Genomic DNA, 24,788 nt, shown 5'->3' with positions numbered 1-24,788 from the left:
AGATGAAGCTGCTTTTCAATTTTCACGGCTGCTTTTTCTGCACATTGAAAGTATCGGTTGTGCAAAGACTGCTCTTAACAAAAATGTGTAAATCGTAGTGTTTAACAGAGTTAAGCTCTGAGGAACTTTTCCACTGATGTTCCCTTTGTGTAGCTAAGATTGGATTTTGAATTAAATAAATACAATTTTTACAGTGAAGAAGGACATTAATTTAAAAGACCAAGTTACTTGAGAATTTGTATATATGTGAAGCTCCTGCTACTTTTTGTTTTTTATTTACACTTTTTCCAAACAATCAGAAAAAGCTCTTGGCCTTCTAGATGAATTAAATAAATAGCTTCCAGAATTATGCAGAGAATTTTGTAGTGACTTTTAGTCTCATGGCATTGTGCATGTTGTAAGTTGCTGTGATAAAGTTCACAAGCCAATTTAAGTGACTCATGGATCAAATTTATGAAGCAAGCGGCAAATAAGCAAAACAGCGCTGGGCGGCCGGGAGACTCTGCTCCACCAAAGGCACACGACCCCCCTTCCCATATCACAGTCCTTTTATACAGTCCTTATCGGTCAGGTGCATCGCTCCCTGGTGTACGCTGCGCATGTGCCCATCTTGTTACTAGGGGGTATGCTTCTGTCTCCTGATAGTCGTAGGGTGGTTGCTGGGATGAAGTCAGTAGTCTTCCTCTAGTGGCCTGCTCATGAACTCTTCTCTTGGCTCTTATCAGCTCATGCACAACCTATTGTACCTCCTATAAGCACCTTAGCCAGCTGCACCTGTGCACATTGTACAAACTTTATGGTTAAAGTCTTGCAAGACTTTTACAATGACTTTAAATGATTCCTTGCACAACTATTCTTTCATGATTTGATTCACAAACATGACCTTTTCCATTACATGCAGAAGACTAGAGAATTGGACTGGAATGTCTCATTCTTGATATCAAACCAAGTGCTTGACATGCTACTGCTGCAAGGAGCTCTTTTTGTCTTTCTTAGGCACGTTGGACAAAAACATACTGTGGGAGACAGTGTAAAATGCTTTGCTGAAATCAAGATAAACCACATCCACTGCACTACCACCATCTATTCACTATGTTATATTTCCATAAAAGGCTATCAGGTTGGTCAAACATGACTTCCCTTTAGTAATGCTATGTTGTCTGCTTCTAATGGGGGTTGACCTGCTGGAGAGCAGCTCTGCAGAGAGAGACTTGGGAGTCCTGATAATAAACTGAACATGAGCTAGCAATGTGCCCTCGTGGTCAAGAAGGCCAATGGCATCCTGGGATGCATCAAGAAGAGTGCATCCAGCAGGTCAAGGGAGGTTCTGCTTCCCACCTACTTTGCCCTGTGAGGCCTCATCTGGAGTCCTGTGTCCAGTTCTGGGCTCCTCAGCTCAAGAGGGACAGAGACCTTCTGGAGAGAGTCCAGCACAGGGTCATCAAGATGATCAGGGGACTGGAACATCTTTCATATGAGGAAAGGCTTCTGGAACTGGGGCTGTTTAGTCTAGAGAAGAGAAGGCTGAGGGGGGATCTTATTAATATTTACAGATATCTAAATGGTGGGTATCAGGAGACTGGGGCATCCCTTTTTTCTGTTGTATCTAGTGACAGGACAAGAGGTAATGGGATGAAGCTGGAACATAAAAAGTTCCATTTAAACACAAGAAAAAAATATTTTACTGTGAGAGTGAGGGATCAGTGGATCAGACTGCCCAGGGAAGCTGTGGAATCTCCTTCCTTGGAGGTCTTCAAGAGCTGCCTGGACATGTTCCTATGCAACCTGATCTAGATGAACCTGCTTCTGCTGAGAGGTTAGACTAGATGATCTGTAAAGGTCCCTTCCAACCCTACCATTCTATGATTCTAACGACCCTCTTGTCCTTTAAATGCCTGGAGACAGCATTCAGGATAAGTCTTTCCATCGCCTTTCCAGGGATGGAGGTGAGGCTGACCAGTCTGTAGTTACCCTGGCTCCTCCTTCTTACCCTTTTTGAAGACTGGAGTGACATTTGCTCTCAACTGTATGACAGAAACAGGAACTTGGAGTATCCCTTTCATGGTCACTAGAAGGCCTATGTGTCCCCTGCTTGGCTGTCAAGCAGCTTGTGGTGCTTCAGCAGAGAGGGATATAACCACAGTCTGGAGCAGCCTGTGGAGGAGCAACCATAACTAGGGCAGCCAAGGATGCTCCCATGCCTCTGTGCCAATAGAATGCATGAGTGAAGGGAGCTGGAGGGAGAGGGATGGAAGGAGGGAGGCATAGATGGATGGATGGATGGATGGATGGATGGATGGATGGATGGATGGATGGAGAGTGTGGGACCAGTGAGGGTAATGGCAGCAGGTCATTGCTGCACTGTAAATTGGACAAAGATGAAAGTCCTAGCTGGAGTTGTTAGGTACTAGGAATGTATACAGAAGCTGAGAGCCAGGGCTGCTCATGACCAAGCACTGGCAGTAATGTTGACACGTCAGGGACTTAAACACAGTATGTTAGACATGAGAGCTCTTTGCTATGGAGTTAAACCCCAGAGGGTAGCATAGCCTTGCATCTTCACCAGTTTCGTCCACCAGAAGTCTCCTTGCATCCTGTATCCTCATGGCTCACAAGTGCAGAGCAAAATTCTTCAGATATACCTTCCTCTTCTGCCCTGTGTTGTCTTGTCTCTCCATGCAGCTCACACAACTGGTAGGGAGCAGGGAGGGAAGTCCAGGCTGCTCTCAGCTGTGCTGCAACATGTGATGACACACACAACTGGTTGTCAGCTATGTCTTTATACAAGAAAATGAATAACTTGAAGATCATGCAGTGGATTTAGAGGTGAACAAATCTTTTAATTTCTTTTACTTTCTTTTTTGTTTTTTTTAAATAGGCAAATAAAGCCCTGAGTCTAAAAATAGGTAAGAAAAGGGCTAGAAAAGTAACTGTCTCATCAAAAGAAAAGAAGGCATGGGACTGGGTGTTGTAATTTCTAGTTCCTAAACTTGTGTTTGGTTGTCTGGACTAGACTTCCCTCTGTTGCCCTATCTTGAATGTCATTAATTTAATTACCTCAACAGGAACAGGAACAAGACCTTAGGCTGGGATTTTCAAGGGCAATTGAGGGAGTCACTGCTGGTTTCCAGAGCAATTTCATTGTTTTTCAAACCTATTGGAAATCCAAGATCTCAGTTACTTGTAAATAGTTGCTCAGGGAATTTAAAGTTCCTTTATTCTTGTCTTCTGCTTTCAAAGCAGGTCAGCAGAATTATGTGGACCTTGACAGAGCCATCAGTTGATTGTCTTATTTGTTGGCCATTTCATGAAGCTATCAAGTTACCTTGACAGGTAAGTACATTCATATGATTTCTACAGTATATTTTAAAGACAACTTTAAAAAAAGAATGGGAAACTCAGAGTTGTGTGACAGGTAGACTTACAAGAAAAAAAAAGCACAGGATGACCTGCTGGATCCACTTCTTGAATGCCTGCTACAGAGGACTTAGCAGCAATGAGTAAATCATGGAGTCATAATGGAGATCCTCTTTTATTTTTGTGGATACACATGGTTGTATGATGCTGCTCAAGAGACTGAGGCTGCCAGATGCTTCCAGGTGGGGAGCTGGGTCAGCCTGAGGTACTCAGTGTGCAGTCTGAAGTTGCTTGGTAGGAATCTTGAGAAGGAAGATGTCAGGCTGAAAGACTGCCTGAACCATATAACACAACATATATTTTTTCTGCCATCTTCATACAGATGTTCAAGAAGTCATGTAGGCAGTTATCCTTGGATACAGAGACATGCACATTAAACCTGCATGGGCAGACTCTCTCTGCATGCAGGCCACAGGCAGGTAGATGCACTTGCAGCAGGTTTGGCATGCAATTCTCCCTCAGGCACACAAATATCAGCCTAAGGCATGAGGATTAGAGACCCAACACGTAGCCACTAACACTGTTAACAGGAAGAGGAGTTTCAGTGTCAGAGCACCCTGTGCTTTGTCTTGCCATAAATGGATCATGAATAAAACATTCTGAGTCATGGAGAGAAGCACAGCTCCCATAATTGCAGGTGAGCAAAGTAAAGATGATACGGCAACACCACCAACTCCCACTGTAAGGGACAGGGAGTGACAGAGGAACAGTCATCTCAGCTCCATCAGCAGGGCCATCTCAGGAACCTCTGCCTGCCACAGGGTCACGTGTGCACACGCAAAACACCATTAGGTAAATTTACAGCCACAGCTCCTTCATCTACTGCCAGGATGCTGGACTGGGAGTTCAATTCCATCCCAGGACTTGGGTGGAGAGCTGAGACATGGTGCAACTCCTCCATTGAGTTTTGGATTTCATCAATAAATTCTGTCCAACACTGGAGAGAATTGCCTTGCCACAGGGAAAAAGGACACATGTAAATGTTTCTTTGTGTTTGTAGAACTATAACTGAAGAGAGGACAGAGCTGACTTTTACACAAAATTACTTCCAGGATTTGTGTAAAGCTATGGTAACTTTAAACTCTCATTGTGCCCACAGCAAAGATGTTACCATCCTGTTACCACCCTACAGAACTGTGGTATAACCTGCAGTGTCTAAAGCATCTTTGTAGGGGTAAGGACACTTATGGCAGAAGACAGAGGTCATGTTCAGATCCAGGGAAGGGAAAGCACCATTTCCATATATGTCCTATTTCTGGGAATATAGTGTTTGCAGTGTGAAGAAGGACCTGCTACTTGCTTCTGTACTTCTTTTGTGAGTGACCTGTAAAACAAGAACACAGATATGCATACACATCGCTGTCATTCCAGCTGTGGCTCTAATTAGAAAGATCTAACCATGTACTTGTTCAAGTTACTTTCTAAATCTGTCATGATTGGTAGTGTGTCATGTTTCTTGGAAGCATCCTGTTTTGGATCATTGAGTGTAATTAAAGGCAATTAGTGTAATTACAACTTTAGGCCAGCATTTCTGATAATGCTCCAGATGCCATTACAGCACTGTGCTTCCTGCTGCTGGCCATCACAGGCTATGCCTTTATGTTCTCCTAGTGTTGCCATTGTGGTTAAACCAGGGGGCTGAAAATGGGAGAAGAGTACAATTTATTTTTCCTAGCTCCTCTCACTGTAAAAATTTCAAGTGTTCCAGGCAGACCTCAAATCCATTTGTCTATTCACTGATGGGTGAAGAGTAAGAAGGAGACAAGGGGTGAAGACTGCCATAGAAAATGGTCGTGGTTGATATCCTATAAAGCACATATATAAAAAATATATTTTACAGTAGCCTATTTTACAATTAAATGTATACTAAATGTATTGATTTCCACAAGAAGTTTTATAATTATGGAGTAGCTAATAAAAGGGACTGTAACTTTAGGCAGTAAAATCTGGAAGATTTGAAATAGCTGTCAACTTCAAACTTTCCATGTGGTATCCAGCACTGTCTTTCTCTTTTTTCTCAACTGATGCCAAGTAATTTATAATTCAAGAAAGGCTAAAGGAGCTATAAACAAAGCACAGATGCCTCTCACACTTTCTTTTTTGGTCTATAGTATGAAAACAGTCACTGCTTCCAGAGGAAGGCACATGCGTATTTACAGAAGTGCCTCAAGTCTCCTGTTTATCTGCAGAACACGTGCACAATATATCATCTTTTGTCTTCTGCAGGGGTAGCTTAAGGGGCTGAAACCTACTTGAATTTGCTCTCTGTCCTCTGGGTTTATTTTTGTAAAGTGAGCATTGGCCTACAGGGATGATCCTTAAACTCATTAAGTCTCTAAAGAAGGATTGACTACTGTAGGCTGGATTTTAAAAACTGTCTCAAATAACTGATGGAATATCTTTGGATGCCCTCATGAGCCTGTCAATCATTGAATGCACTGTAAAGCTCAATGTTTCCCACTCACACCAGTATGAAACAAAAATATCTCAGCTGAGCTAAGGAGTGTTGAAATCATTTTATAGTGATGCAATTGTGACTGAGTTCATTGACTCCAGGTTGGGACTGCCTTGTGTTCTCCCATGCCTTTCCCAAAATGCAAGTTCAACAGTGCTGGAGCTTGGGCAAACAGCCCTGTCCTGCTGCAGTGGATGTCCAGAGCACAGCCTCCCTCTGGGGCCAGTGGGCACAGGATACCCTGCACTTAGAATCATGGAATTGTTTTGATTGAAAAAGACCTTTTAGATCATCAAGTCCAACCACCTCCCTGAGCAGCCTTTGCCAGCGTCTGAGAACCATTTGTGGTAGTTTGAGCCTGGCTGGATGCCAGGTGCCCACCACACCGCTTTATCCCCCACCTCCTCAGCAAGCCAGGGAAGGGGAGAAAATAAGATGGGAGTCTCGTGGGTTGAGATAAAAGCAGTTTCATAAAGAAGCAGCAAAGGGCTTCAGTACGCGTAGCGGTTGCTTTGGGAAGGCCAGAAATGAATCTCGCCTCCCCTTCCTGCTCCTCTCCCCCAGTTTATATTACTGAGCTGACGTCATATGGTATGGAATATCTCCTTGGTCAGCCTGGGTCAGCTGTCCTGGCCATAGTCCCTCCCAAGATCATGCCCACCCACAGCTATTGGTGAAGGTGGGGGAAGGAATGCTGGAGGGACAGCCCTGATGCTGTGCAAGCGGTAGTCATAATATTGATATCAACAGTAAGCACAGCACTGCAGGAGCTGCTGTGGAAAATCGCTACCATCCCAGACCCACTACACCATTTCAGGGAAAAATTTCTTTCTAATATTCCATCTAAACCTCCCCATGCGAAAGGTTGACTTCCACCTCACTACAACCCTCTTTCGGATAGCTGTAGGGAGTGATCATGTCTCCTCAGCCTCCTCTTCTCCAGACTAAACATCCCCAGCTCCCTCAACTACTAGTCATTGGACTTGTTCTCCAGGCACTTCACCAGCTTCATTGTCCATCTCTGGATATGCTCCAGCACCTCAATGTCCTTCTTGTAGTGAGTGGCCCAGAACTGATCACAGTATTTCAAAAAGCTTCACCGGAGAGGGCCGAGTCCACTTCCCTGCTGCCCACAGGGATGGTTGCAGGAAAGGAGTCTGTGTGCCCAGACATATGCAGCAGGATTCATCCAGCACTTCCTTTGGAGGAGTCTGGCTGCTAGCAGATGCTAGTAGCTGAAGGTCAGCTTCACTGCAAGCAGGTGTGTTAGTGCATACATGTATTTCTCAGGACAGGAGACCAAATGAGCACAGGTAGACAAGCCTGCACCTGCACTTTGCAGTTCACTCCCTGTTTTGCTGAAGATGGGTTTACTGGCTGTAGGACCTTGCAGGGCAAGCAGTACTGCCAGATACAGAAGGGCTCTGTGCAAAGCTGAGGCTGACTGCCAGCTTTTGATAGTCAAGATTGCGCCGCAGTGAAGAGGCAAAAAGGCTGTGCCACATATGTACTGGTTAGCCTGGACAAAAGCTTTCCAGACCAACAGTTTTCATGAGCCCTGATGTTAAGCATTTGCATCTCATCTGGCAGGAGTCATGGTTTGATTTTTAGGTCTGCTCAGAAATACCACTGGTCAAAGCATGGCAGAGATGCAAAAGAGACATCAAGATCCTGGTTGATAATAAACTAACCATGAGAAAGCAATATGCTCTCATGGCCAAGAAGGCCAATGGCATCCTGGAATGCTTCAAGAAGAGTGTGGCCAGCAGGTTGAAGGAGATTCAGCTCCTCCTCTACTCTGCCCTGGTGAGGCCTCATCTGGAGTCCTGTGTCCAGTTCTGGGCTCCCCAGCTCAAGAGGGACAGGGAACTTCTGGAGAGTCCAGCGCAGGGCCACCAAGATGATCAGGGGACTGGAGCATCTTCCTTATGAAGAAAGGCTGTAGGAACTGGGTCTGTTTAGTCTGGAGGAGGCTGCAGGGGATTTCATTAATATTTACAGATGTCTAAATGGTGAATATCAGGAGGTTGGGACATTCCTTTTTTGTGTTATGTCTAGCAACAGGACAAGGGGTAATGGGATGAAGCTGGAACACAAAAAGTTCCATTTAAATATAAGAAAAAACTATTTCACTGTAAGAGTGAGGGAGCCCTGGCACAGGCTGCCCAGGGAGGATGTGAGTCTCCTTCCATGGAGGTCTTCAAAACCTGCCTGGATGTATTCCTGTGTGACCTTATTTAGGTAGACTTGCTTCTGCAGGGGGGTTGGACTAGATGATCTCTAAAGGTCCCTTCCAACCCCTACTATTCTATGATTCATGATTCTATGATCCCTCAAAGCTCTGAGTGCTTTTCACATGCCCCTGTCCAACACCAAACTCCTATTCCACTGAGTGTGTTGCTTTCAGGGCATTTTGAAGAGCCAACCTTTACGTAGGTGGTACAACTATAAAGGGAGGGCCGAAACCAAGTCTCCAAGGTATGACATTTGGGATGATTGTGCTTATTCTGAAAGGGAAGCAGCATTTGCCTGCATGGAGCATTATTTCTAAACTGCATATTAAAGCCCAACAGCCCTCAAGACTTCATCCTCTGTATGGTTTATCCTACTCATTTTTCAGCACACATCAAATATAACTGAGGTATATACTTACTGCTCTCAGCAATTCAGTTTCATCTCAGCTGCCCCACTTCTGATCCTGTTCCCATTACTTTCAAATGCACAGTGCCCAAGTGGACCAAGGATTCCTCAGATGAGCATTGGCACTCGCACTCCCATGGTCAGGAATGTCACCTCAAATGTCATTGTAGTACACAAGAGAGCAGGAGCTTTCCTGCTGAATTGAATTATTCCTTCTCTTGATATTTAGAGAACATTATCTACAGTGCTATTGGGACTATTGGGAAGAAAAAGATATGAAATATGCCATATGGGACCAGGAGAGCCTTAATCCAACTGGAAATGGGCTACTACTACAGGCTAGATTAATGCAATTTAGCTTCCATATGGTAACCAAAGAGCTCTTCATTGGAGTGTTCAGTGGGTCATCATCAACTGCATCCTGTTTGTACAGTTTTCTTTCTTGAATGTTTTGGTAGCTATGACACATACATGTTTGCTTGCAGAATTTCCCTGCAGTCATGGCTTCATGCATGGAAGAGAGACTCTATGGTCAGTGGCTAGAGACAAATCTCCAGTCAAACAACCTCTGTTGAAGGTTGGTGTGACATATGCCAGGGTAACTTTTCAAATGGATAGCACCAACATGAATGCATGTCATGGCGTTTGGAGAAAATGAAGACCAGGAAGAGCTGCAATATGGATGGCTCCTGAGTCACTAAGTAATCACAGAATTATTTTGGTTGAAAAAGACCATTGAGTCCAATCAATAATGTAATATTTCCAAGCTTACCAGTAAACCATGTCCCTTAGTACCTCATCTATGTGTCTATTTTTTCTTCTAGTGTTAGAAGTGGAATTTAAGATGTGAACTCTTACAGTGACTATCAGTATACGGTCTGTATCCACACAGCTGCTCAGGAGCTGAGGTTTTATTGACTTCAGCTTTACCTTCATTTCAATGTCCTGAGAGTCCCATGGAACCCATCTGATGAGGCATACAGTGAAATCCAGAATGGCCAGAGTTCCACAGAGCAGTCTGTCACCCCACTCTACACAACTATGACAGCAATGTTGATGTTTTGTGTCCACCTCAGACTGAAAGAGAGGATAAGGAGAACATATTTTTTGTGCTTCTGACAAGAGGAAGAGGAATTGAAGATATATGGGGTGAACTGTTAATAACCATCTCTAGTCAGTCCTGCTGTGCAGTCTGGGATTTGAGCTACAGGTCTGAATTTTCTCCATCTGCTTCTGAGTCACTGATAAACAGTCAGGGACTTCTGATCTTGCTCTGACAAAATAAAAATCCAAGTGCTTTTTTCCCTCAGCTCTGTAATATACTTTGGATTTGACCCAGAAGGTTCATATCTGGTGAAGAAAAGCTCCTTCGGTGCTTGGTATTTGTCTTTTTTTATCATTATGAGGTTACTAATCATATAGAAACTTGGGAAAAAAATTAGCTATGAGTTGCAGAGATGAATCAGGAGAGCTTTCGATTGGTGTCAATTTACAGACCTTGCCTAGTGATTACATAATTTGAAATCTCTTGCCCCTTTACTCTCGATTCATCTAATTTCTCAGTGGGCAGTTTTAAAAATTGCAATTTAAAATATTTACTGTGTCAGTGTTAAACGCACTCCATGTTTTAGATCTGTAGTTCGATTTAAATACATGAAACCTACAAAAGACTTTGTCTGTTGGTGCTCCCTAGTGGTGAAATTTGCGTGCAGTAAACCTGCAGGAATTTTGTTAATGATTGTGCAATTCCGTATCTGAATTGTTTTAAATTTAAGTCCCTAAAAAAGTGTGTTTGTGGGTATAAAGTTATTCAGAACCTATTGGTGCTTACAGGACTGCCCTATCATGTAACATAGGATGTTTACAATGCAAACAAATGTACACAGAAGCCAAGAAAATAGTTTTTCCTTCCTAATTTTTGTTCATTTCTGTCCTTAGCATTACTGTGCTACATCAGCTTTCCTAAATAAGACTAGGCATGCCACTCTTATTTCTCTTCTCATTCTGTATCAGATGAAAAGCCAAGTGACAATACAGTCACGGAAACACACACATATGACTATGATTCTGTGCATAGCACTGGTGAGGCCGCACTTCAAGTGCTGTATTCAGTTTTGAGCCCCTCACTGCAACAAGGAGCATGTGCAGAGATGAGCAAAAAAGCAGATGAAAGAGTCTGGAGCACAAGTCTGATGACAAGAAGCTGAGGGAAAAGGAATTACTTAGCCTGAAAAAGAAGAGGCTGAGGGGAGACTTCACTTTCTGCAACTACTGAAAGGAGATTGCAGCGAGGTGAGAGTAAATCTCTTCTCCCAAGTTATGAGTGATAGGACAAGAGGAAATGAACTAAGTTGTGCCAAGGGAAGTTTGGATTGGAAACTAGGAAGAACTTTTTAACTGAGAGGTTTATTAGACACTGGTACAGGCTGTCCAGAGAGGTGGTAGAGTCACCATCTCTGGAGATATTTTAAAGCCGTGTAGATGAGGGACTGACAGACCTATTTTAGTGGTGGGCTTGTAAATGTTAGGTTAGTGATTGGATGATGATCTAAATGGTCTTTTTGAAGCAAAACAATTATATGATTTTATAGAGAGGTATGGAGAATATTTCTGCTCTCAATTCTACCTCCAGAGTTCATTTCCAGCAGCAAGGTCTCCACAGGGTGGTCAGTCCTGTTCTGGGCTCCCTGGCTTCCTGCCCATAAATGTTCAAGACTGGGGAAAAATCGTTGGCAAATATGACTGATGAATGCCAAACTGATGTCAATTCACACCTCTGTCTTGAGCTGAGCTTTACCAACTTCAGAAATCTCTGAGAGAAGAGGAAACCCTCACAGCCACGAGTCTATATGACAGATGCAGTTGACCCCCATGTCACAGATGGGGTTCAGCAAGTGCCACATGAGCAATTTTGAGTGAATGTTTCTACTCCTGAGGGAGTCTGATGAAAGTATATTGTGTTCCCTCCAGAGTGAAAATAGACTTCTCTTTATCCTCCTCCTTCAAGGGAACCATAAAGAATCTGTCTGTTACACCTGGCACTGCCATCCAGGCTGCGGCTGTTGCCTGGTGGCTTTTATGTGTATGACATTCAGTGTAGCAGCTGTTTGTGGGGCTGCATCAGCATTCAGATATCAATAATCAGTTGTTAAATGATACCCATGTGTGGCTTCTGAGCTGGCCAGATGGGTGAGTTATATGGGGAGTGGGTTCTGGAGGTCATTTCTCACTATGATTTAGAGACTCACAGAATTATAGAATTACCTACCATTCTATGATTCTATGATTCTCCAAATCAACTGTGACTTCAGAAATTCCATTTTGTGCTGCAGCAGGAGGCAGACACTGTGGAACTTGGGTGATGTTTGACTGGGGGAGGGCAGGGGCTGCATGGACCAGCCGCACTGCAGCTCCTGATTCCCACTGAGGTGGGATCAGGGCTGGAGCTGAAGCCCCACAGGCTGCCATTCAGCAGGTGCCAGGTTCAGCCCTTAGAAACAAAGAAAATATTTTCACTGTGGTCTTTAATTGCAAAGTCATCTGTGCTTCTCACCCAAGAGCCATAAATTGAGCTTCGCAGCTGGATACACGACATTCCACTAATCTTAACTCCTTGCCATCCAGATCACATGCCCACCTGCTCCACAATTGATGTTAGTATGTAGTATTTGATGAAGTAGTTGATGTGCTCGTATTGAAATCTGAGCCCCTTGATCTAGTCAAAACTCCACCAGCTGTTTCTGAGGACCAACTGGAATTAAAAAACATAGGCCATAATTTATTCCCTGATAAGCCTCCATTTACCCACAGGCAGGCCCAGTTTTCTTATCGACATAACTCAGTTTTTTACTTCGTGCTCTATAATTCCTCCCTAAGGGGGAGGAAGAGGTTGTTTCCCTTTCTGGGGACTGGCAGTGGAGGAGTTGAAATACATTCCTTCTTTTCACTGTTATCTCATTTCTGGAATGTTTCAATCAGACTCAAAATAATGCAGGTAGTCTGACCTTGAATCACACCCCTGGGAATCACAGAATCTCAGTCCCAGAAGCAAAGGTGATTGAAGGGACCTTGAAAGATCATCTAGTTCAACCCCCAAATGCACAGGGCTAGTGCATTTCTCCATGACTCCTTCTTCTATTTTATTTGCAAGTTTTTAAATTTTATCTGGCTTTTGTTCCCTATTTCATAGGTCTTTGTTACACCCTACCACTGTAGTTAACAATGTCATGCATTAATTCTGCCCATTTCAGAAGCTGTTTAGGAATTTTATTGCCTGAGTTTTTATTCTATTCAGTATCTCTTTTAGTATCATCCCATTCTGTGACACTATAGGGTTTAAGAATTGTTGAGGGCCCTCTCTCTAATCTGGGGTTTTAATATTGTAAATCTACTGTAGCAGATAGTGGGATGTCACAGGGTCTTCATTTGTGCACAGCTTGTATGCAAACAACTTTTGCAATGTCTGTGGAGAGCTCACTTAGAGATTTAATGAGGAATTTAGCAGGTTCATCTTGCTTCATGGGGCCTATTCCACAGCCCAGTAAACTACCCAGCTGGTGATAGAATGAGGTGCATTTATCAGTTTGGGTACTAAATTTAAGAACATTCCTGGACCTCAATAGCTATTTGTTTGCTTCTCACTCAACATTATTCAGTCACTGCCACTTAGGCATTCTCATCACAAATATTCACTTTCCATTCCACCTGGTTTTCTACTGGATCTCTCTTGTAAATTTATCAATTGCAACAGATCCCAGGGAATTATTTGGGCCCTACAGTTCTTTCTGTTTTAACACATCTGACTTCATATTCAGAAAGACTAGTGGGGAGGAAAAGGATCACCTTCTTTGGGCTCACTATCATTGGGATCACCCCAGATATCTTGATCATAGACTCATAGAATGATAAGGGTTGGAAGGGACCTTTAGAGATCATCTAGTCCAACCCCCATGCAAAAGCTAGATCTAGGTTCACCTAGATCAGGTCACATAGGAATATGTCCAGGTGGGTCTTGGAGACCTCCAAGGAAGGAGACTCCACAACCCCTCTGGGCAGTCTGTGCCAGGGCTCCCTCACCTGAAAAGTGAAATAGTTTTTCCTTATATTAAGTGGAACTTTTTGTGTTCCAGCTTCTTCCCATTACCACTTGTCCTGTTGTTAGTTACTATAGAAAAAAGGGATGCCCCAATCTCCCAACACCCACCATTTAGATATTTATAAATGTTAATAAGATCTCCCTTCAATCTCCTCCAGACTAAACAGCCCCAGTTCCTACAGCCTTTCCTCATACGAAAGATGTTCTATACCCTTGATCATCTTGGTGGCTCTGTGCTGGACTCTCTCCAGCACTTCCCTGTCCCTCTTGAGCTAAGGAGCCCAGAACTGGACACAGGACTCCATATGAGGCCTCACCAGGGCAGAGAAGAGGGGGAGAAGAACCTCCCTTGACCTGCTGGCCACACTCTTTTTAATGCATCCCAAGATGCCATTGGCCTTCTTGGCCACAAGGGTACATTGCTGGCTCGTATTTAGCTTATTATCAATCAGGACTCCTAGGTCTCTCTCTGCAGAGCTGCTCTTCAGTTCAGCCCCCAGCCTGTACTGGTGCATGGGGTTGTTCCTTCCCAGATGCAGGACTCTGCACTTGTCCTTGTTGAACCTCATGAGGTTTCTCTCTGCCCAACTCTCAAGCTGGTCGAGATCCTGCTGAGTGGCAGCACAGCCTTCTGGGGAATCAGCCAGTCCTCCCAGTTTGGTGTCATCAGGGAACTTGCTGAGGGTACACTCTGTCCCCTCATCCAGGTCATTGATGAAGATGTTGAACACGACTGGGCCAAGAACAGATCCCTGTGGAACTCCACTGGCCACAGGCCTCCAACTCGATTCTGTGCCATTGATCACCACCCTCTGGGCTCTGTCATTCAGACAGCTCTTGATCCACATCACTGTCGAGACTGTTGATCACAGTCTTCAGGGGATTCTGTTAGTTTCCCGATCTGCATGATATTAGGAGCTGCTTTTTTTTTTTTTTTTCCCTTTTTTTTTTTTTATCTCCTGTAACTGTTTCTGCAGCTGTTATATTGTTAAAGACAGTAACAACTTATATTACCTTGTATCTTCTATTTCCTTCTCTAGGTCCCACACTTTCTTGTTTCTGTTCTTACTTTCAAATCATAGAATCACAGAATTATTCTGGTTAGAAAAGACCTTTAAGATCATTGACTCCCACCCCTCACCTCACATCGCCAAGCCCATCACTAAACTAAACCGTATCAGTCAGCACAAACCAAGTGACTGAGCCCTGATCCAGTCTGTCCTTGATGGGTACACTAATCAGGTCATTCCCCTTCTAAGAGCACTGCAATCTCCCTCCAATGTGGTTAAAATTAAAGAAAAAGCTTAAAACTTGGGCTTTTTTAAACTAGGAGGGCTGGTGGGGCTGAAAACCAGCTGGCCCCAGAATTCTCCTACATCCACAGTTGATCTGGGTTTTGCAGGAAATAAAGATAAAATATTTCTGAGAGATTAACTCCCTTATGACAGTAGCCCTTCTGCAAATGATCCCTGGAGGCGCTGACTGTTCAGTTTCAGCTCTTTCATCAGGGTAGCTTTCTTTGCATTCAGCTTGCTAACCCAGTTAATCACAGAATCATAGAATCATAGAATCTTGATATGCAGCTTCAAGACACATACCTGGAATCTTACAGATAACAGGGGTTTTTGCTTCTGGTTTGGTTTTTGGTCTCTTATGGTGTTTCCTCACTGCCACCCCTACCCCCACCCCCCCATCCCCACTTTGTGCTTACCCTAGTTACTTTTAGATGTTCTTCAACACTCAATTATGCCAATAGTCCTGAGTCAATTCTTCTGAGAAGTTCAGACTCAGATTTACTCCATGCCTCTCTAAATAATCAGTGATATTACTTGCCATTCTGCCAACTATGCTGACTTGTCATGGATGGAGAGACTCATTTCCCTTGTCAGGAAGTAGCAATATGTTTAGTGATATAAAATAGTGATTTAACAAAGTTTGATAATAAATGTGACAGTTATTTAACAAGACTGAATATCAACACAAACTAGACCATCTCCTGCATAGAAGACTGGATCAGACAAAACTGTCAGGGAGCCTCTCCCATTGAGTCATGGGGCTCAGAAAGGACCTCTTTGTTTTCTAAACTCCTTCTCAGAGGGGAGTTCAAGTGTGTCTGCATCAAGACTTAGTCCCAGACTGGGACTATGTCTAAAGAATCATTGAAAAAAAATCAATTATATACTATCACTTAGTTAGAATTTCTAAGTTTAGCATGCTATTGATCATTTAACAAGAATCTGTTGTGGCAATTAATCTCCCAACCTGGAGAAGTAACTTTGAGGTGTCCTTGCTCAACGGGAGATCTGGGTAAGCAGCTGGCTGCTGTGCAGGACAGCTCAATTGGCCCTGTGCTGTCCAATATTTATGGAGTTAGTTGATTGACTCACAGTCATGTTTACATGCTAACTACAGATGTTAGTTTCTTTAAAATATGGCTTGAGTTCTACACTGGCCAGCACCATGGTTAGGTGGGTGCATTAGTCAAACTATCCCTCAGCTATTGTGTCATCTGTCTCCCCTAAAGCCACTTTGAATCCACATTGAGCAGGATGCAGCCATCATGCATCAGATATATTCATTAAAATAACTGCCACTGATGGCTACCACTTGAGCAGAGAAAGTTCTGAGTATAAGGAGTCTTGTGCTCCTGTCTCCTCTGTTGTATGCAATTTGACTATGAGCCAATCCTTTTACTCCATAAATATGACAGTCCTTGTGAGCCACCTTTGAGCTCACTGTACTCAGCAGCAATGCTGCATAACAGCAGTCTTGCTTGAGCAGGGATGCCTCTCAAGGTTGCTCCTCAGAGCAATAAGGTCTTTCACTGACAGGAGATCATGGAGTGAGACCAATTTGAGTTCTCCCCAGACAGCAACCGAACTATATATCAAGTAACTCTGCCCTTGATCAGGAATACCTCTCAAAGTTAAGAGATATTAGACAGTTTAGCTTAAAATAAGTTTTAAAATAGAATACATTGTTTAGAGCCATAATGTTTTGTAATTTGCTTGCTGTTTGCTTAGCTTGCTGTATGCTTATGCTTATTTAGCATAAGCAGTTGGGCCACAACCCTTAAACTTTGACTGAGACTTACTGAACACCTATGTGCTTAAGCAAAACAAGGCCTTCAGAGCTAACCCAAACCAGGAGATAAGGAGGCTACAACTGTCAACAGCAGCTGCAACTAGAGAAGATAGTGGCCTGTCTGGGGACAGTGAAGAAATACAATGAGGAGTCAGAAGATCTCAGACCAGAACGACCATTGGACCAAACGGTTCATGGAAGGTGAATCTGAGTGTATGAGGGGCGGGTGAATAGTCTGTAAAGGTATAATTGCCCAGGAATTTCTTTATTTGGGCGTTCTCTCTCTGGAGGCACCCAGCTTGAGCTGATCCTGCTGGTGTACTACTCTATTAAGTTACTTATTTTTATGTACTTTGATGCCTGAGGCTCTGCTTTGCAAAAGCTGGGATCCAAACTTGGGAGCAGACTAACATCAGACACTTGGATGGTAAGTACTTCTTAAACATCCAGATTTGAGATTCCTCACCTGAGACTAAGAAATCCTTTCTTACCCAAGGCAGAGAGATACTTTATGCACAGCAGATCTTCATTAAATGACTGATAGTATGCTGACCGATTGTGTAATTAAATCTATGTAGCTAATTCTATTAGCCATAAACCTTTGTTCAAGTCTGGGACTAAGATGGGATACAGCTGCACCTAGACTCCTCTCAGAGAAGGAGTTTAAAAAGCAAGGGGATCTATTCTGAACACAGTGACTCAACGGGAGAGCCTCCCTTTTTTGCATGTCCAGTCTCTGTGAATATAATTCAAAATCGATTTTAACGTGATTTTCCTTTGTATGTTTCTTTCATGTTTTAAGTAATAGAATGAACCTTGCCATCAAACTCTGCTAAGACATACTTTTACAAATTCATATCAAAATCGTCTTCAATGGTGATCCTTTAAGGTTTCTAAATCAGGATCCACAACAGTCTGCTCTTGCCTGCAAAACAGCTATATGTAGCCAAGTGCTCTCCAATGTGGCAGGAGCCAAGCATAACTGTGTTAACCCTGAGCAACAACAGTTAAGCCAGTACAAGCCTCTTCTGCCCTTATCCATTCACAGCTGTGGTACAGGAATTACTCTGAGCCTGAGCCTGATATGTTTTGAATACATGTATGTAATTATATGTATAGCACCATATAAAACATGTGTATACCTTTTAAATTACACCACTCTCAAACTCTCAAGCCCAGCATGATAGTGTTGGCTCAGATTCATTTGTATGGAAGGCTGCTAAGGCTGTACTGCAGGAAGGAGAGTGCCACAGTACCACATGCACCGAGGCAGTGAGATGCTTCTGCACCAGGCAAACTGGCACTAATCCATGTCCAATAAAAGACAAGACTGACTATGATGGTTCAGGTTCTGCTGAGATGGGGATATTGTCCTAGGACTTAGAAAGGGCCCCAGAGTAACTAGTGTAGTCACAAGATCATCTCTTTTTGCACTGAGGCAGTGAGTTTGAACAGGAAATGGGAGCACTAGGAACAGAGTGATGATTAGGGATGCACTTAGTTTCTTTCATCACTTCCCTGTGGAGTGGCTTTTGGGTGCTGGTTTAATCAGACAAGATGATGCCTTGATTGATGATTATCAAACTGAAATAACACTGTATATCAGAGATTCTTACTGCTGGACATTGTTCCTTTTTAAGATTTTTCTATACTTTTTTCCATCAGGCAGTATCTTATCTTCCTGCCTTCCTTTCTACTGTGTGTTTTCAGCACCATACTATCTCTTTTAGGAAGCTGCCCTTCCCCTCGACACAAAAAAAGCCCTGTACAGCAGATGGCTCCTGCAGATGCAAAGTGTATCTTCAGCACATTGGAACTGAGCCTTTTCCCCATGTGATTTCCATGACGTTTCAGCTTTCAAAAGTGTGTTCCCTGTGTGCTTCCAAAGTCTATGGGCAGGCAATGCACATCCCAATTTCCCTGCTGCAAATGAGGAGCATTTACCCTGTTCAATATTTTGAAAATCAGCTGCAGCACAAGCTGATGTCTCCTGAACTCTAGGTATGCTCACAGGTACTTGTGCTACTGCTGTCTGCATCGAGCACTGATAAAGCTGCAGAGGTACTTACATGGCATGACAGGCATTTTGTCCTGTTTTTTGTCTAGAATACCTTTTCAACTATGGCATACAAATGACTCACAGCTCTGTTGTCCCTCCTGTTTGCTAGGAATCCAGAAGTACTATCATTTCTTGTACAAGAATAAATAAAGTTGCAGCTTACAGAATGGCATGCTGGGTAACGTTTCAGAGATACCAGATCTCCATCCCCATTTGCTGTCTCAGGCTTCAGTATCCATCTGTCGCGCCAGCGCTCCAGTGACCAGTCCGTCTACCAAAAGAGAGACTTCAGCACCAACTGTGAGTAATTTACAAGGTGAAAACAAACAGAGATTGTGGTCTTGCATTTCTATCAATGACCTGGATGAGGCGACAGAGTGTACCCTCAGCAAGGTCACTGATGACACCAAACTGGGAGGACTGGCTGATTCCCCAGAAGGCTGTGCTGCCATTCAGCGGGATCTCAACTGCCTTGAGAGTTGGGCAGAGAGGAACCTCATGAGGTTCAGCAAAGACAAGTGCAGAGTCCTGCACCTTGGAAGGAACAACCCCATGCACCAGGACGGGCTGGGGGTTGAACTGCTGAAGAGCAGCTCTGCAGAGAGAGACCTAGGAGTCCTGATTGATAATAAACTAAATATGAGCCAGCAATGTGCTCTTGTGGCCAAGAAGGCCAATGCCATCTTGGGATGCATTAAGAAGAGTGTGGCCAGCAGGTCGAGGGAGGTTCTTCTCCCTCTCTACTCTGCCCTGGTGAGGCCTCATATGGAGTCCTGTGTCCAGTTCTGGGCTACTCAGCTCAAGAGTGACAGAGAACTTCTGGAGAGAAGTTCTATGATTTCCACATAATACATGAGCTGTGTAGGTCAACATGGTGATGCCAACTCACGTGCAGTGATGTCCATGGTCCAGGCCCTTGATGTTGGGTTGATGAAGCAGAATGAAAATGTGAGGCCAAAAGCCCTCCCTCTCTCCTGTATTCATCCCTCCACAGTCTGGGGGCTCACAGGGTAACCTGGGTGGTCCTTAAAAGCCTCAGTGGAGGAAAAAAACACTTATGTGGAGGTGAACGTTATGTATAGCCTTTGGATTACATGAGGAATATGTTCCCTTTACAACCTTCCTCACCTAAAAAGAACATATAGCCACATAATGTAGCTTGTGTTATTTGCTGAGACATGAGGTCTTTTTTGGTTTGTTCTCCACAGAAGAATCCATTCCAGTAAATTCTATGCCTATAGAAATCAAATATTATATAAAATATTTAGTATGAATTAGATATTTAATGTAATTGACTACAAATATTTTAAAATTATGTAAATAATATTATATAAATGATATAAATTATAGATTGGTCCAGGCAGCCCACACAGGACTGGTGAAAAGGGACTCCCCTGAGATGCTGCCTGTACCTCTGGGCCCAAGCTGCCCTGAGGTGTTCACTCTGCACATAAAATAAGGACATCATGAACAGAAAATTCTGTTTTCCTTGTGGACAGGCTTCAGGAGATGTGTATAAAGTTTCTGACTGCAAGAAGAAAAAGCAGCATTGCAAGCTGCCTGTTCTTGCTTCTGAGCTGGGGTTTCTCTCCTTGGCTTCAGCCCACCCGTTACCATGAAATGCAAACACAGGGCTGAGGCTCAGCAAACAAAGCTCATGCTGGGTCTTCCTGGTGATGTAAGAATTGAATGTGTTTTTCAGAGCTAAATACCGTGACCTGTGCCTGATCTAGAGCAAAGCTACCTGAACACATCTTCAGAAGCGGAGAGTCCTGCTTGCTACTGTCCTGACATGACCTTGGTGCCAATCCTTCACCACAATGAAGTCCGGAGTCCTGGGCCGCTACTTATGCACTTCCAGCTTGTTAATTAATTCAAAGACTGGTAAATACTATATAAGAGAGAGAAAGCCTGGCTGTTTGTTCAACAAAGCAGCTCAAGAATCCAGCCTCAACTCAATGCTTTCAAATCCTGCAGCATAAAATCTGAAACTGCTAACGTGATCCTTGGACAGTAATAATTTTTCTCCACAGGTAACAGCTGCTTCACAGCATCCTCTGTGCTAACATAACTCCTCAAAGTCTTTCCCTCCACTCTTCAATCCCAAACCTCCTTCAGATCAGTGGTTGAAGCAGGGAGGAGACAGCGTTGTGGGCTTCCTGGTGAAGCAGAGCACAAGTGATGAGCTGTGCCATGCCAGAGGCAGTGCCATCCCATCATCATGCAGCCTGATGATGGACAGAGTAAATAAGATGTTTTATAGTCCACTTTTCTTATTGCCACAGGATATGTCAAAACAGCTCAGTATTGCAGTCATTCAGGTGACCTTTCCTGCTTAAAGGCGCCTTCATTTTTTTTTTTTTTCAAATATCATTTCTCATGGGGGGTGTATGAAAGTTGAAAGAGGAGGAAAAATACCTCACTGAATTACTGAATTAAGTGCAAAGTATATTTTTCTCCCAGTCCAGCCTGACACCAGATTTCAGTCTGCCATGTAGGTATGAGCTATTTCTCCTGTATTTTGTTTTCTGGAAGATTTTGAGGGGGGAAATGATGTCTAGTGAATACTATCAATTCATACTCTTAGAACTCTAGACTTTCTCAGAGAGCAGACAGCTGAAGCCATGTCTGCAAGACCTGTGTGAAATGAGGGACAGCTCAGTAAACTCTTGTTATTTATCATCTAAAGAACTGGAAGTAGGTAGTAACAGTCCACAGTTGTGAATTTCATGGAGCAGGATTAATGAGTCTCTGTCTCTGCACCTAGGGGATCTGGAAAACATCAGGGGATGTCACTTCAACTGAGGAGTTGTTTGACTTGCATTCTGCTTTCATCCCTGAAAATGTCATGGTGCTTGCCCACTTGCTTCTGCTTTTTCCCCTTTACAGTTCTAGAGTTTCTTCCTTGAGCAGAGCTTGCTATATTGCTAGACTTCTAGATGCTTGTATCTGTAAGCAGATTTGATTTCTCATAAAAGGTCATGAGGAAACCCTGTGAGTAGCTGAATGTGAAGACAGCAAGTGAAGATGAAGTGTCAGGTGTAAGGGAAGGATGTACATATGGAAATGCAGATCTCCAGACAGGACAGAAGACAGTGAGGCTATCCTATAGACAAAGCCTTTGATAAATTGAGATGTGTCTATGGAGAGCAGTCCTGAAGCATCATGAGGTGAGCTGCCACACATGGGAAAAGATTTTTTCTCTAGTCTTTTTGGTTATATCAGTGCCAGCTTTTTTATCCAGGTCCAGACTCTTCATTCCTCCAATCATCCGTTGTTCTTATAGACAAGCTGATAGAGCATACATTAGCAGTTGCACGCATCTTTACCAAAATGTGACTTAGCCCAAGCAGCACTGTTGTTGCTGTGGCACATCAGCTTCAAACAACTGAGCTAAGCTCACATGAACCCCCTTCTAAGGATTCAATAGAGATGAACTCCTGCTGTCCTCAAGCCAAGTTTCATCTCAAGTCTACCAGTGCCAGTCTGCACCTCACATTTCTGTTGATGCTAACTATTGTGCATGTGTGCATTCACTGATAATGAATGGCACAGAATGCTTGTAGACTGTGTAAAGTGTCTTTTCCTTATATTGTGGTTTAATCCCAGACATCAGCTAAGCACCATGCAGCTACTTGCTCACACTCTTCCCAGTGGGTTAGGGAGGAGAATCAGAAAAAAGTAGGTAAAATGTGTTGGTTGACGTATGAACCATTTAATAATTAAAATGAGATAAATTAGAACAATACCAATAATAACATTTTTACTACTAATAATAATTGTAATGAAAAGATAAGAGAGATAAATTAAACCCAGGAGAAGGAAAAAAAGTCACTCCAAACTGAGCAATGCACAATGCTATTGCTCACCACCTGCTAACTGATGTCCAAGCAACAATTCTCCCCTCCCCACCAACTCCTCCCAGTTCATACACAGGGCAAGACATTCTGTGGTATGGGACAGCCCTTTGGATAGTTTGGGTCGGCTGTCCTGGCCATGCGCACTCCCAGCTTCTTGTGCCTCTTCTTGCTGGCAGAGTATAAGTAACTGAAAAATCCTTAACTCAAGTGCTAGCTAGCAGCAGCCAAACACCAATTTACCATGTATTAGGAATAAAATGAACTCTGTGACAGCTGAAAATGGGACGCTTTGTAATATTTCTAAAATTTATAGATTTTTAATGTAACTTCTTGTTTTTCTCTTAAGAAATAGTTTGAAGGTAGCTTCTCAGCTCAACGATTTTAACCATTTGTGTTATATTACTATAAACACTATCTTGCAGCTCACAGTTGTGGCTTATTTCTACAAGCCTGGGAAAAGCCAGGTATCTCCTGTTTGGGTTCCCACTCTCAGTGAGCTGAGAGTGCTCAGGGTGAAGAGATGCTCTCTGAAAGGTAGAAGATGGTATTTTTCACATAACTTTACAAATCCCACCCAATAGCAACCATGGAGACAGATTGCTAACTATTTTGATTTCTTATGACAAGTTTACACAGTGTAATAAGGATCTGGCAGAACATCAGTTGGATAATTGTGTCCTCAAGCTGTGTAACAACACTTCCTTGCAGAATTAAAAAAAAAAAATCCCACAAACAAACTGCAAAGGCATTTGGAATGTGAAGCTATCCAGGAACCTCTGAGATGTTATTCTTTTTCAAGGATATACATGACCTTGGGTTCCAAAGAATTGGGAAATACATTTTGAGGACTCTGACATCTGACATGTTTCTGCCAGACTGCTGGAGTGAATGGGGATATAATGCATCATTGCCTTCTGGGTTGGACATAAAGGTTTTGGATCCAGATCCAGAATTTGATTATCTTTTTAGTGCAAACTATTTCCTTGATATTTCCTTTTCATTACTGTTTCTGTTCCATACAGATATATCATAGAATCACAGAATAGTAGCTCTCACTTTACATTCACTTTCCATTTTAATTTCTGCCCTGGCACCCTCAGTCTCAGGACAGAGGCTATCAGCAGCTCCTGTCTGCTGCTGCACTTCCCTGAGGTCACTGAGTGCCCACAGCTCATCGCAAAGGGCAAAAGGAAAAGAGCTGTAAATAACCTCAAATGGATCTGGATTTTTGCTTTCCCTGGGAGTCCCACTGGGAGAGGTCACAGCAGTGGACAGATATTTTGCCCTGGTCTGGACTCTGTCTCCTGTAACAATAACAAATTGCGAGCATGTGCCATCTTACCAGATTCTCATTCTCTTGCCTTCAAACTGAGAGTAGAAAATCTGGGCTGTTCTATCAGGCAGCACACGGAGACCTGCAGACCAGTCAGCCATTACAACCTAATGAAAAGATATGTTTATTCCTCTCAGCTTATATGAAGAGCTGTTCCTACACAGTTCTCTAGAACTTGGCTCTCTGAGGATGATGGCTTGTTCTGATTGTTTCTGTTACCAGATCGCATCTACTTTTGTTAATGGGTAACCAAATCAAACACAATCTCCAATGTTTCACTGAAAAGGTTGCAGAAAACCATGCCAAGGTCACACCAGTCTACAAAGTTAACTGACTGCAGCTAAGTTTTACAGTAGGGAAGCTCTTCTGTTGCCTTCAGTTACAAGACTTATGGGGAAGTGTGTTGTGGGGTTTTTTCTTCTTTAAAATGTTGAATCAATCTCTTGTGTACTTATGTTTATATGGCTTTTGATATACTTCTGATGTATTGAAGAAATAAACAAAGTAATTGTTCTGTAGGACTTCATCATTTTTCTACAACATCAGTATAGGTGCAAGGAGCCAGGAACCCAGGTAAGGGGAAAAAATAGAATACCTGATCTTCTCTTGGTTCATTGATAAGACCTCTGATGTCTCTGTCTTCAGTTTTACCATATTTTGCTTTTGATTACAGTTAAATATCTCTGAAAAATCTTGTTTGTTGAAGAATTAGTGTGTACAAGTGCTTTGAATTCTCACTAGGACAGCTATGCACATTCTTCTTTACTAAAAAAGGAAGCAATGTTTTGTCTTGATGCAATTTCATTTTTCTTAAAAAAGCATAAAAATCATAATAGCATATGTGC

At 43.0% G+C, this 24,788-nt stretch overlaps 1 protein-coding gene across 1 annotated transcript in view; it reads left to right on the top strand.

Annotated features, from left to right (window-relative positions):
• Nucleotides 1-24,788, top strand: part of RPL37 (ribosomal protein L37) — a 346,904-nt gene that overhangs the window by 243,773 nt on the left and 78,343 nt on the right. The window lies entirely within an intron of this gene.

The sequence above is a fragment of the Colius striatus genome, chromosome Z (assembly GCF_028858725.1).
Source record: "Colius striatus isolate bColStr4 chromosome Z, bColStr4.1.hap1, whole genome shotgun sequence".
In the NCBI taxonomy this organism is placed as follows: Eukaryota; Metazoa; Chordata; class Aves; order Coliiformes; family Coliidae; genus Colius; species Colius striatus.
Note: the sequence above shows the minus strand (reverse complement) of the source record. Positions and strands in the feature narration are given on the sequence as shown.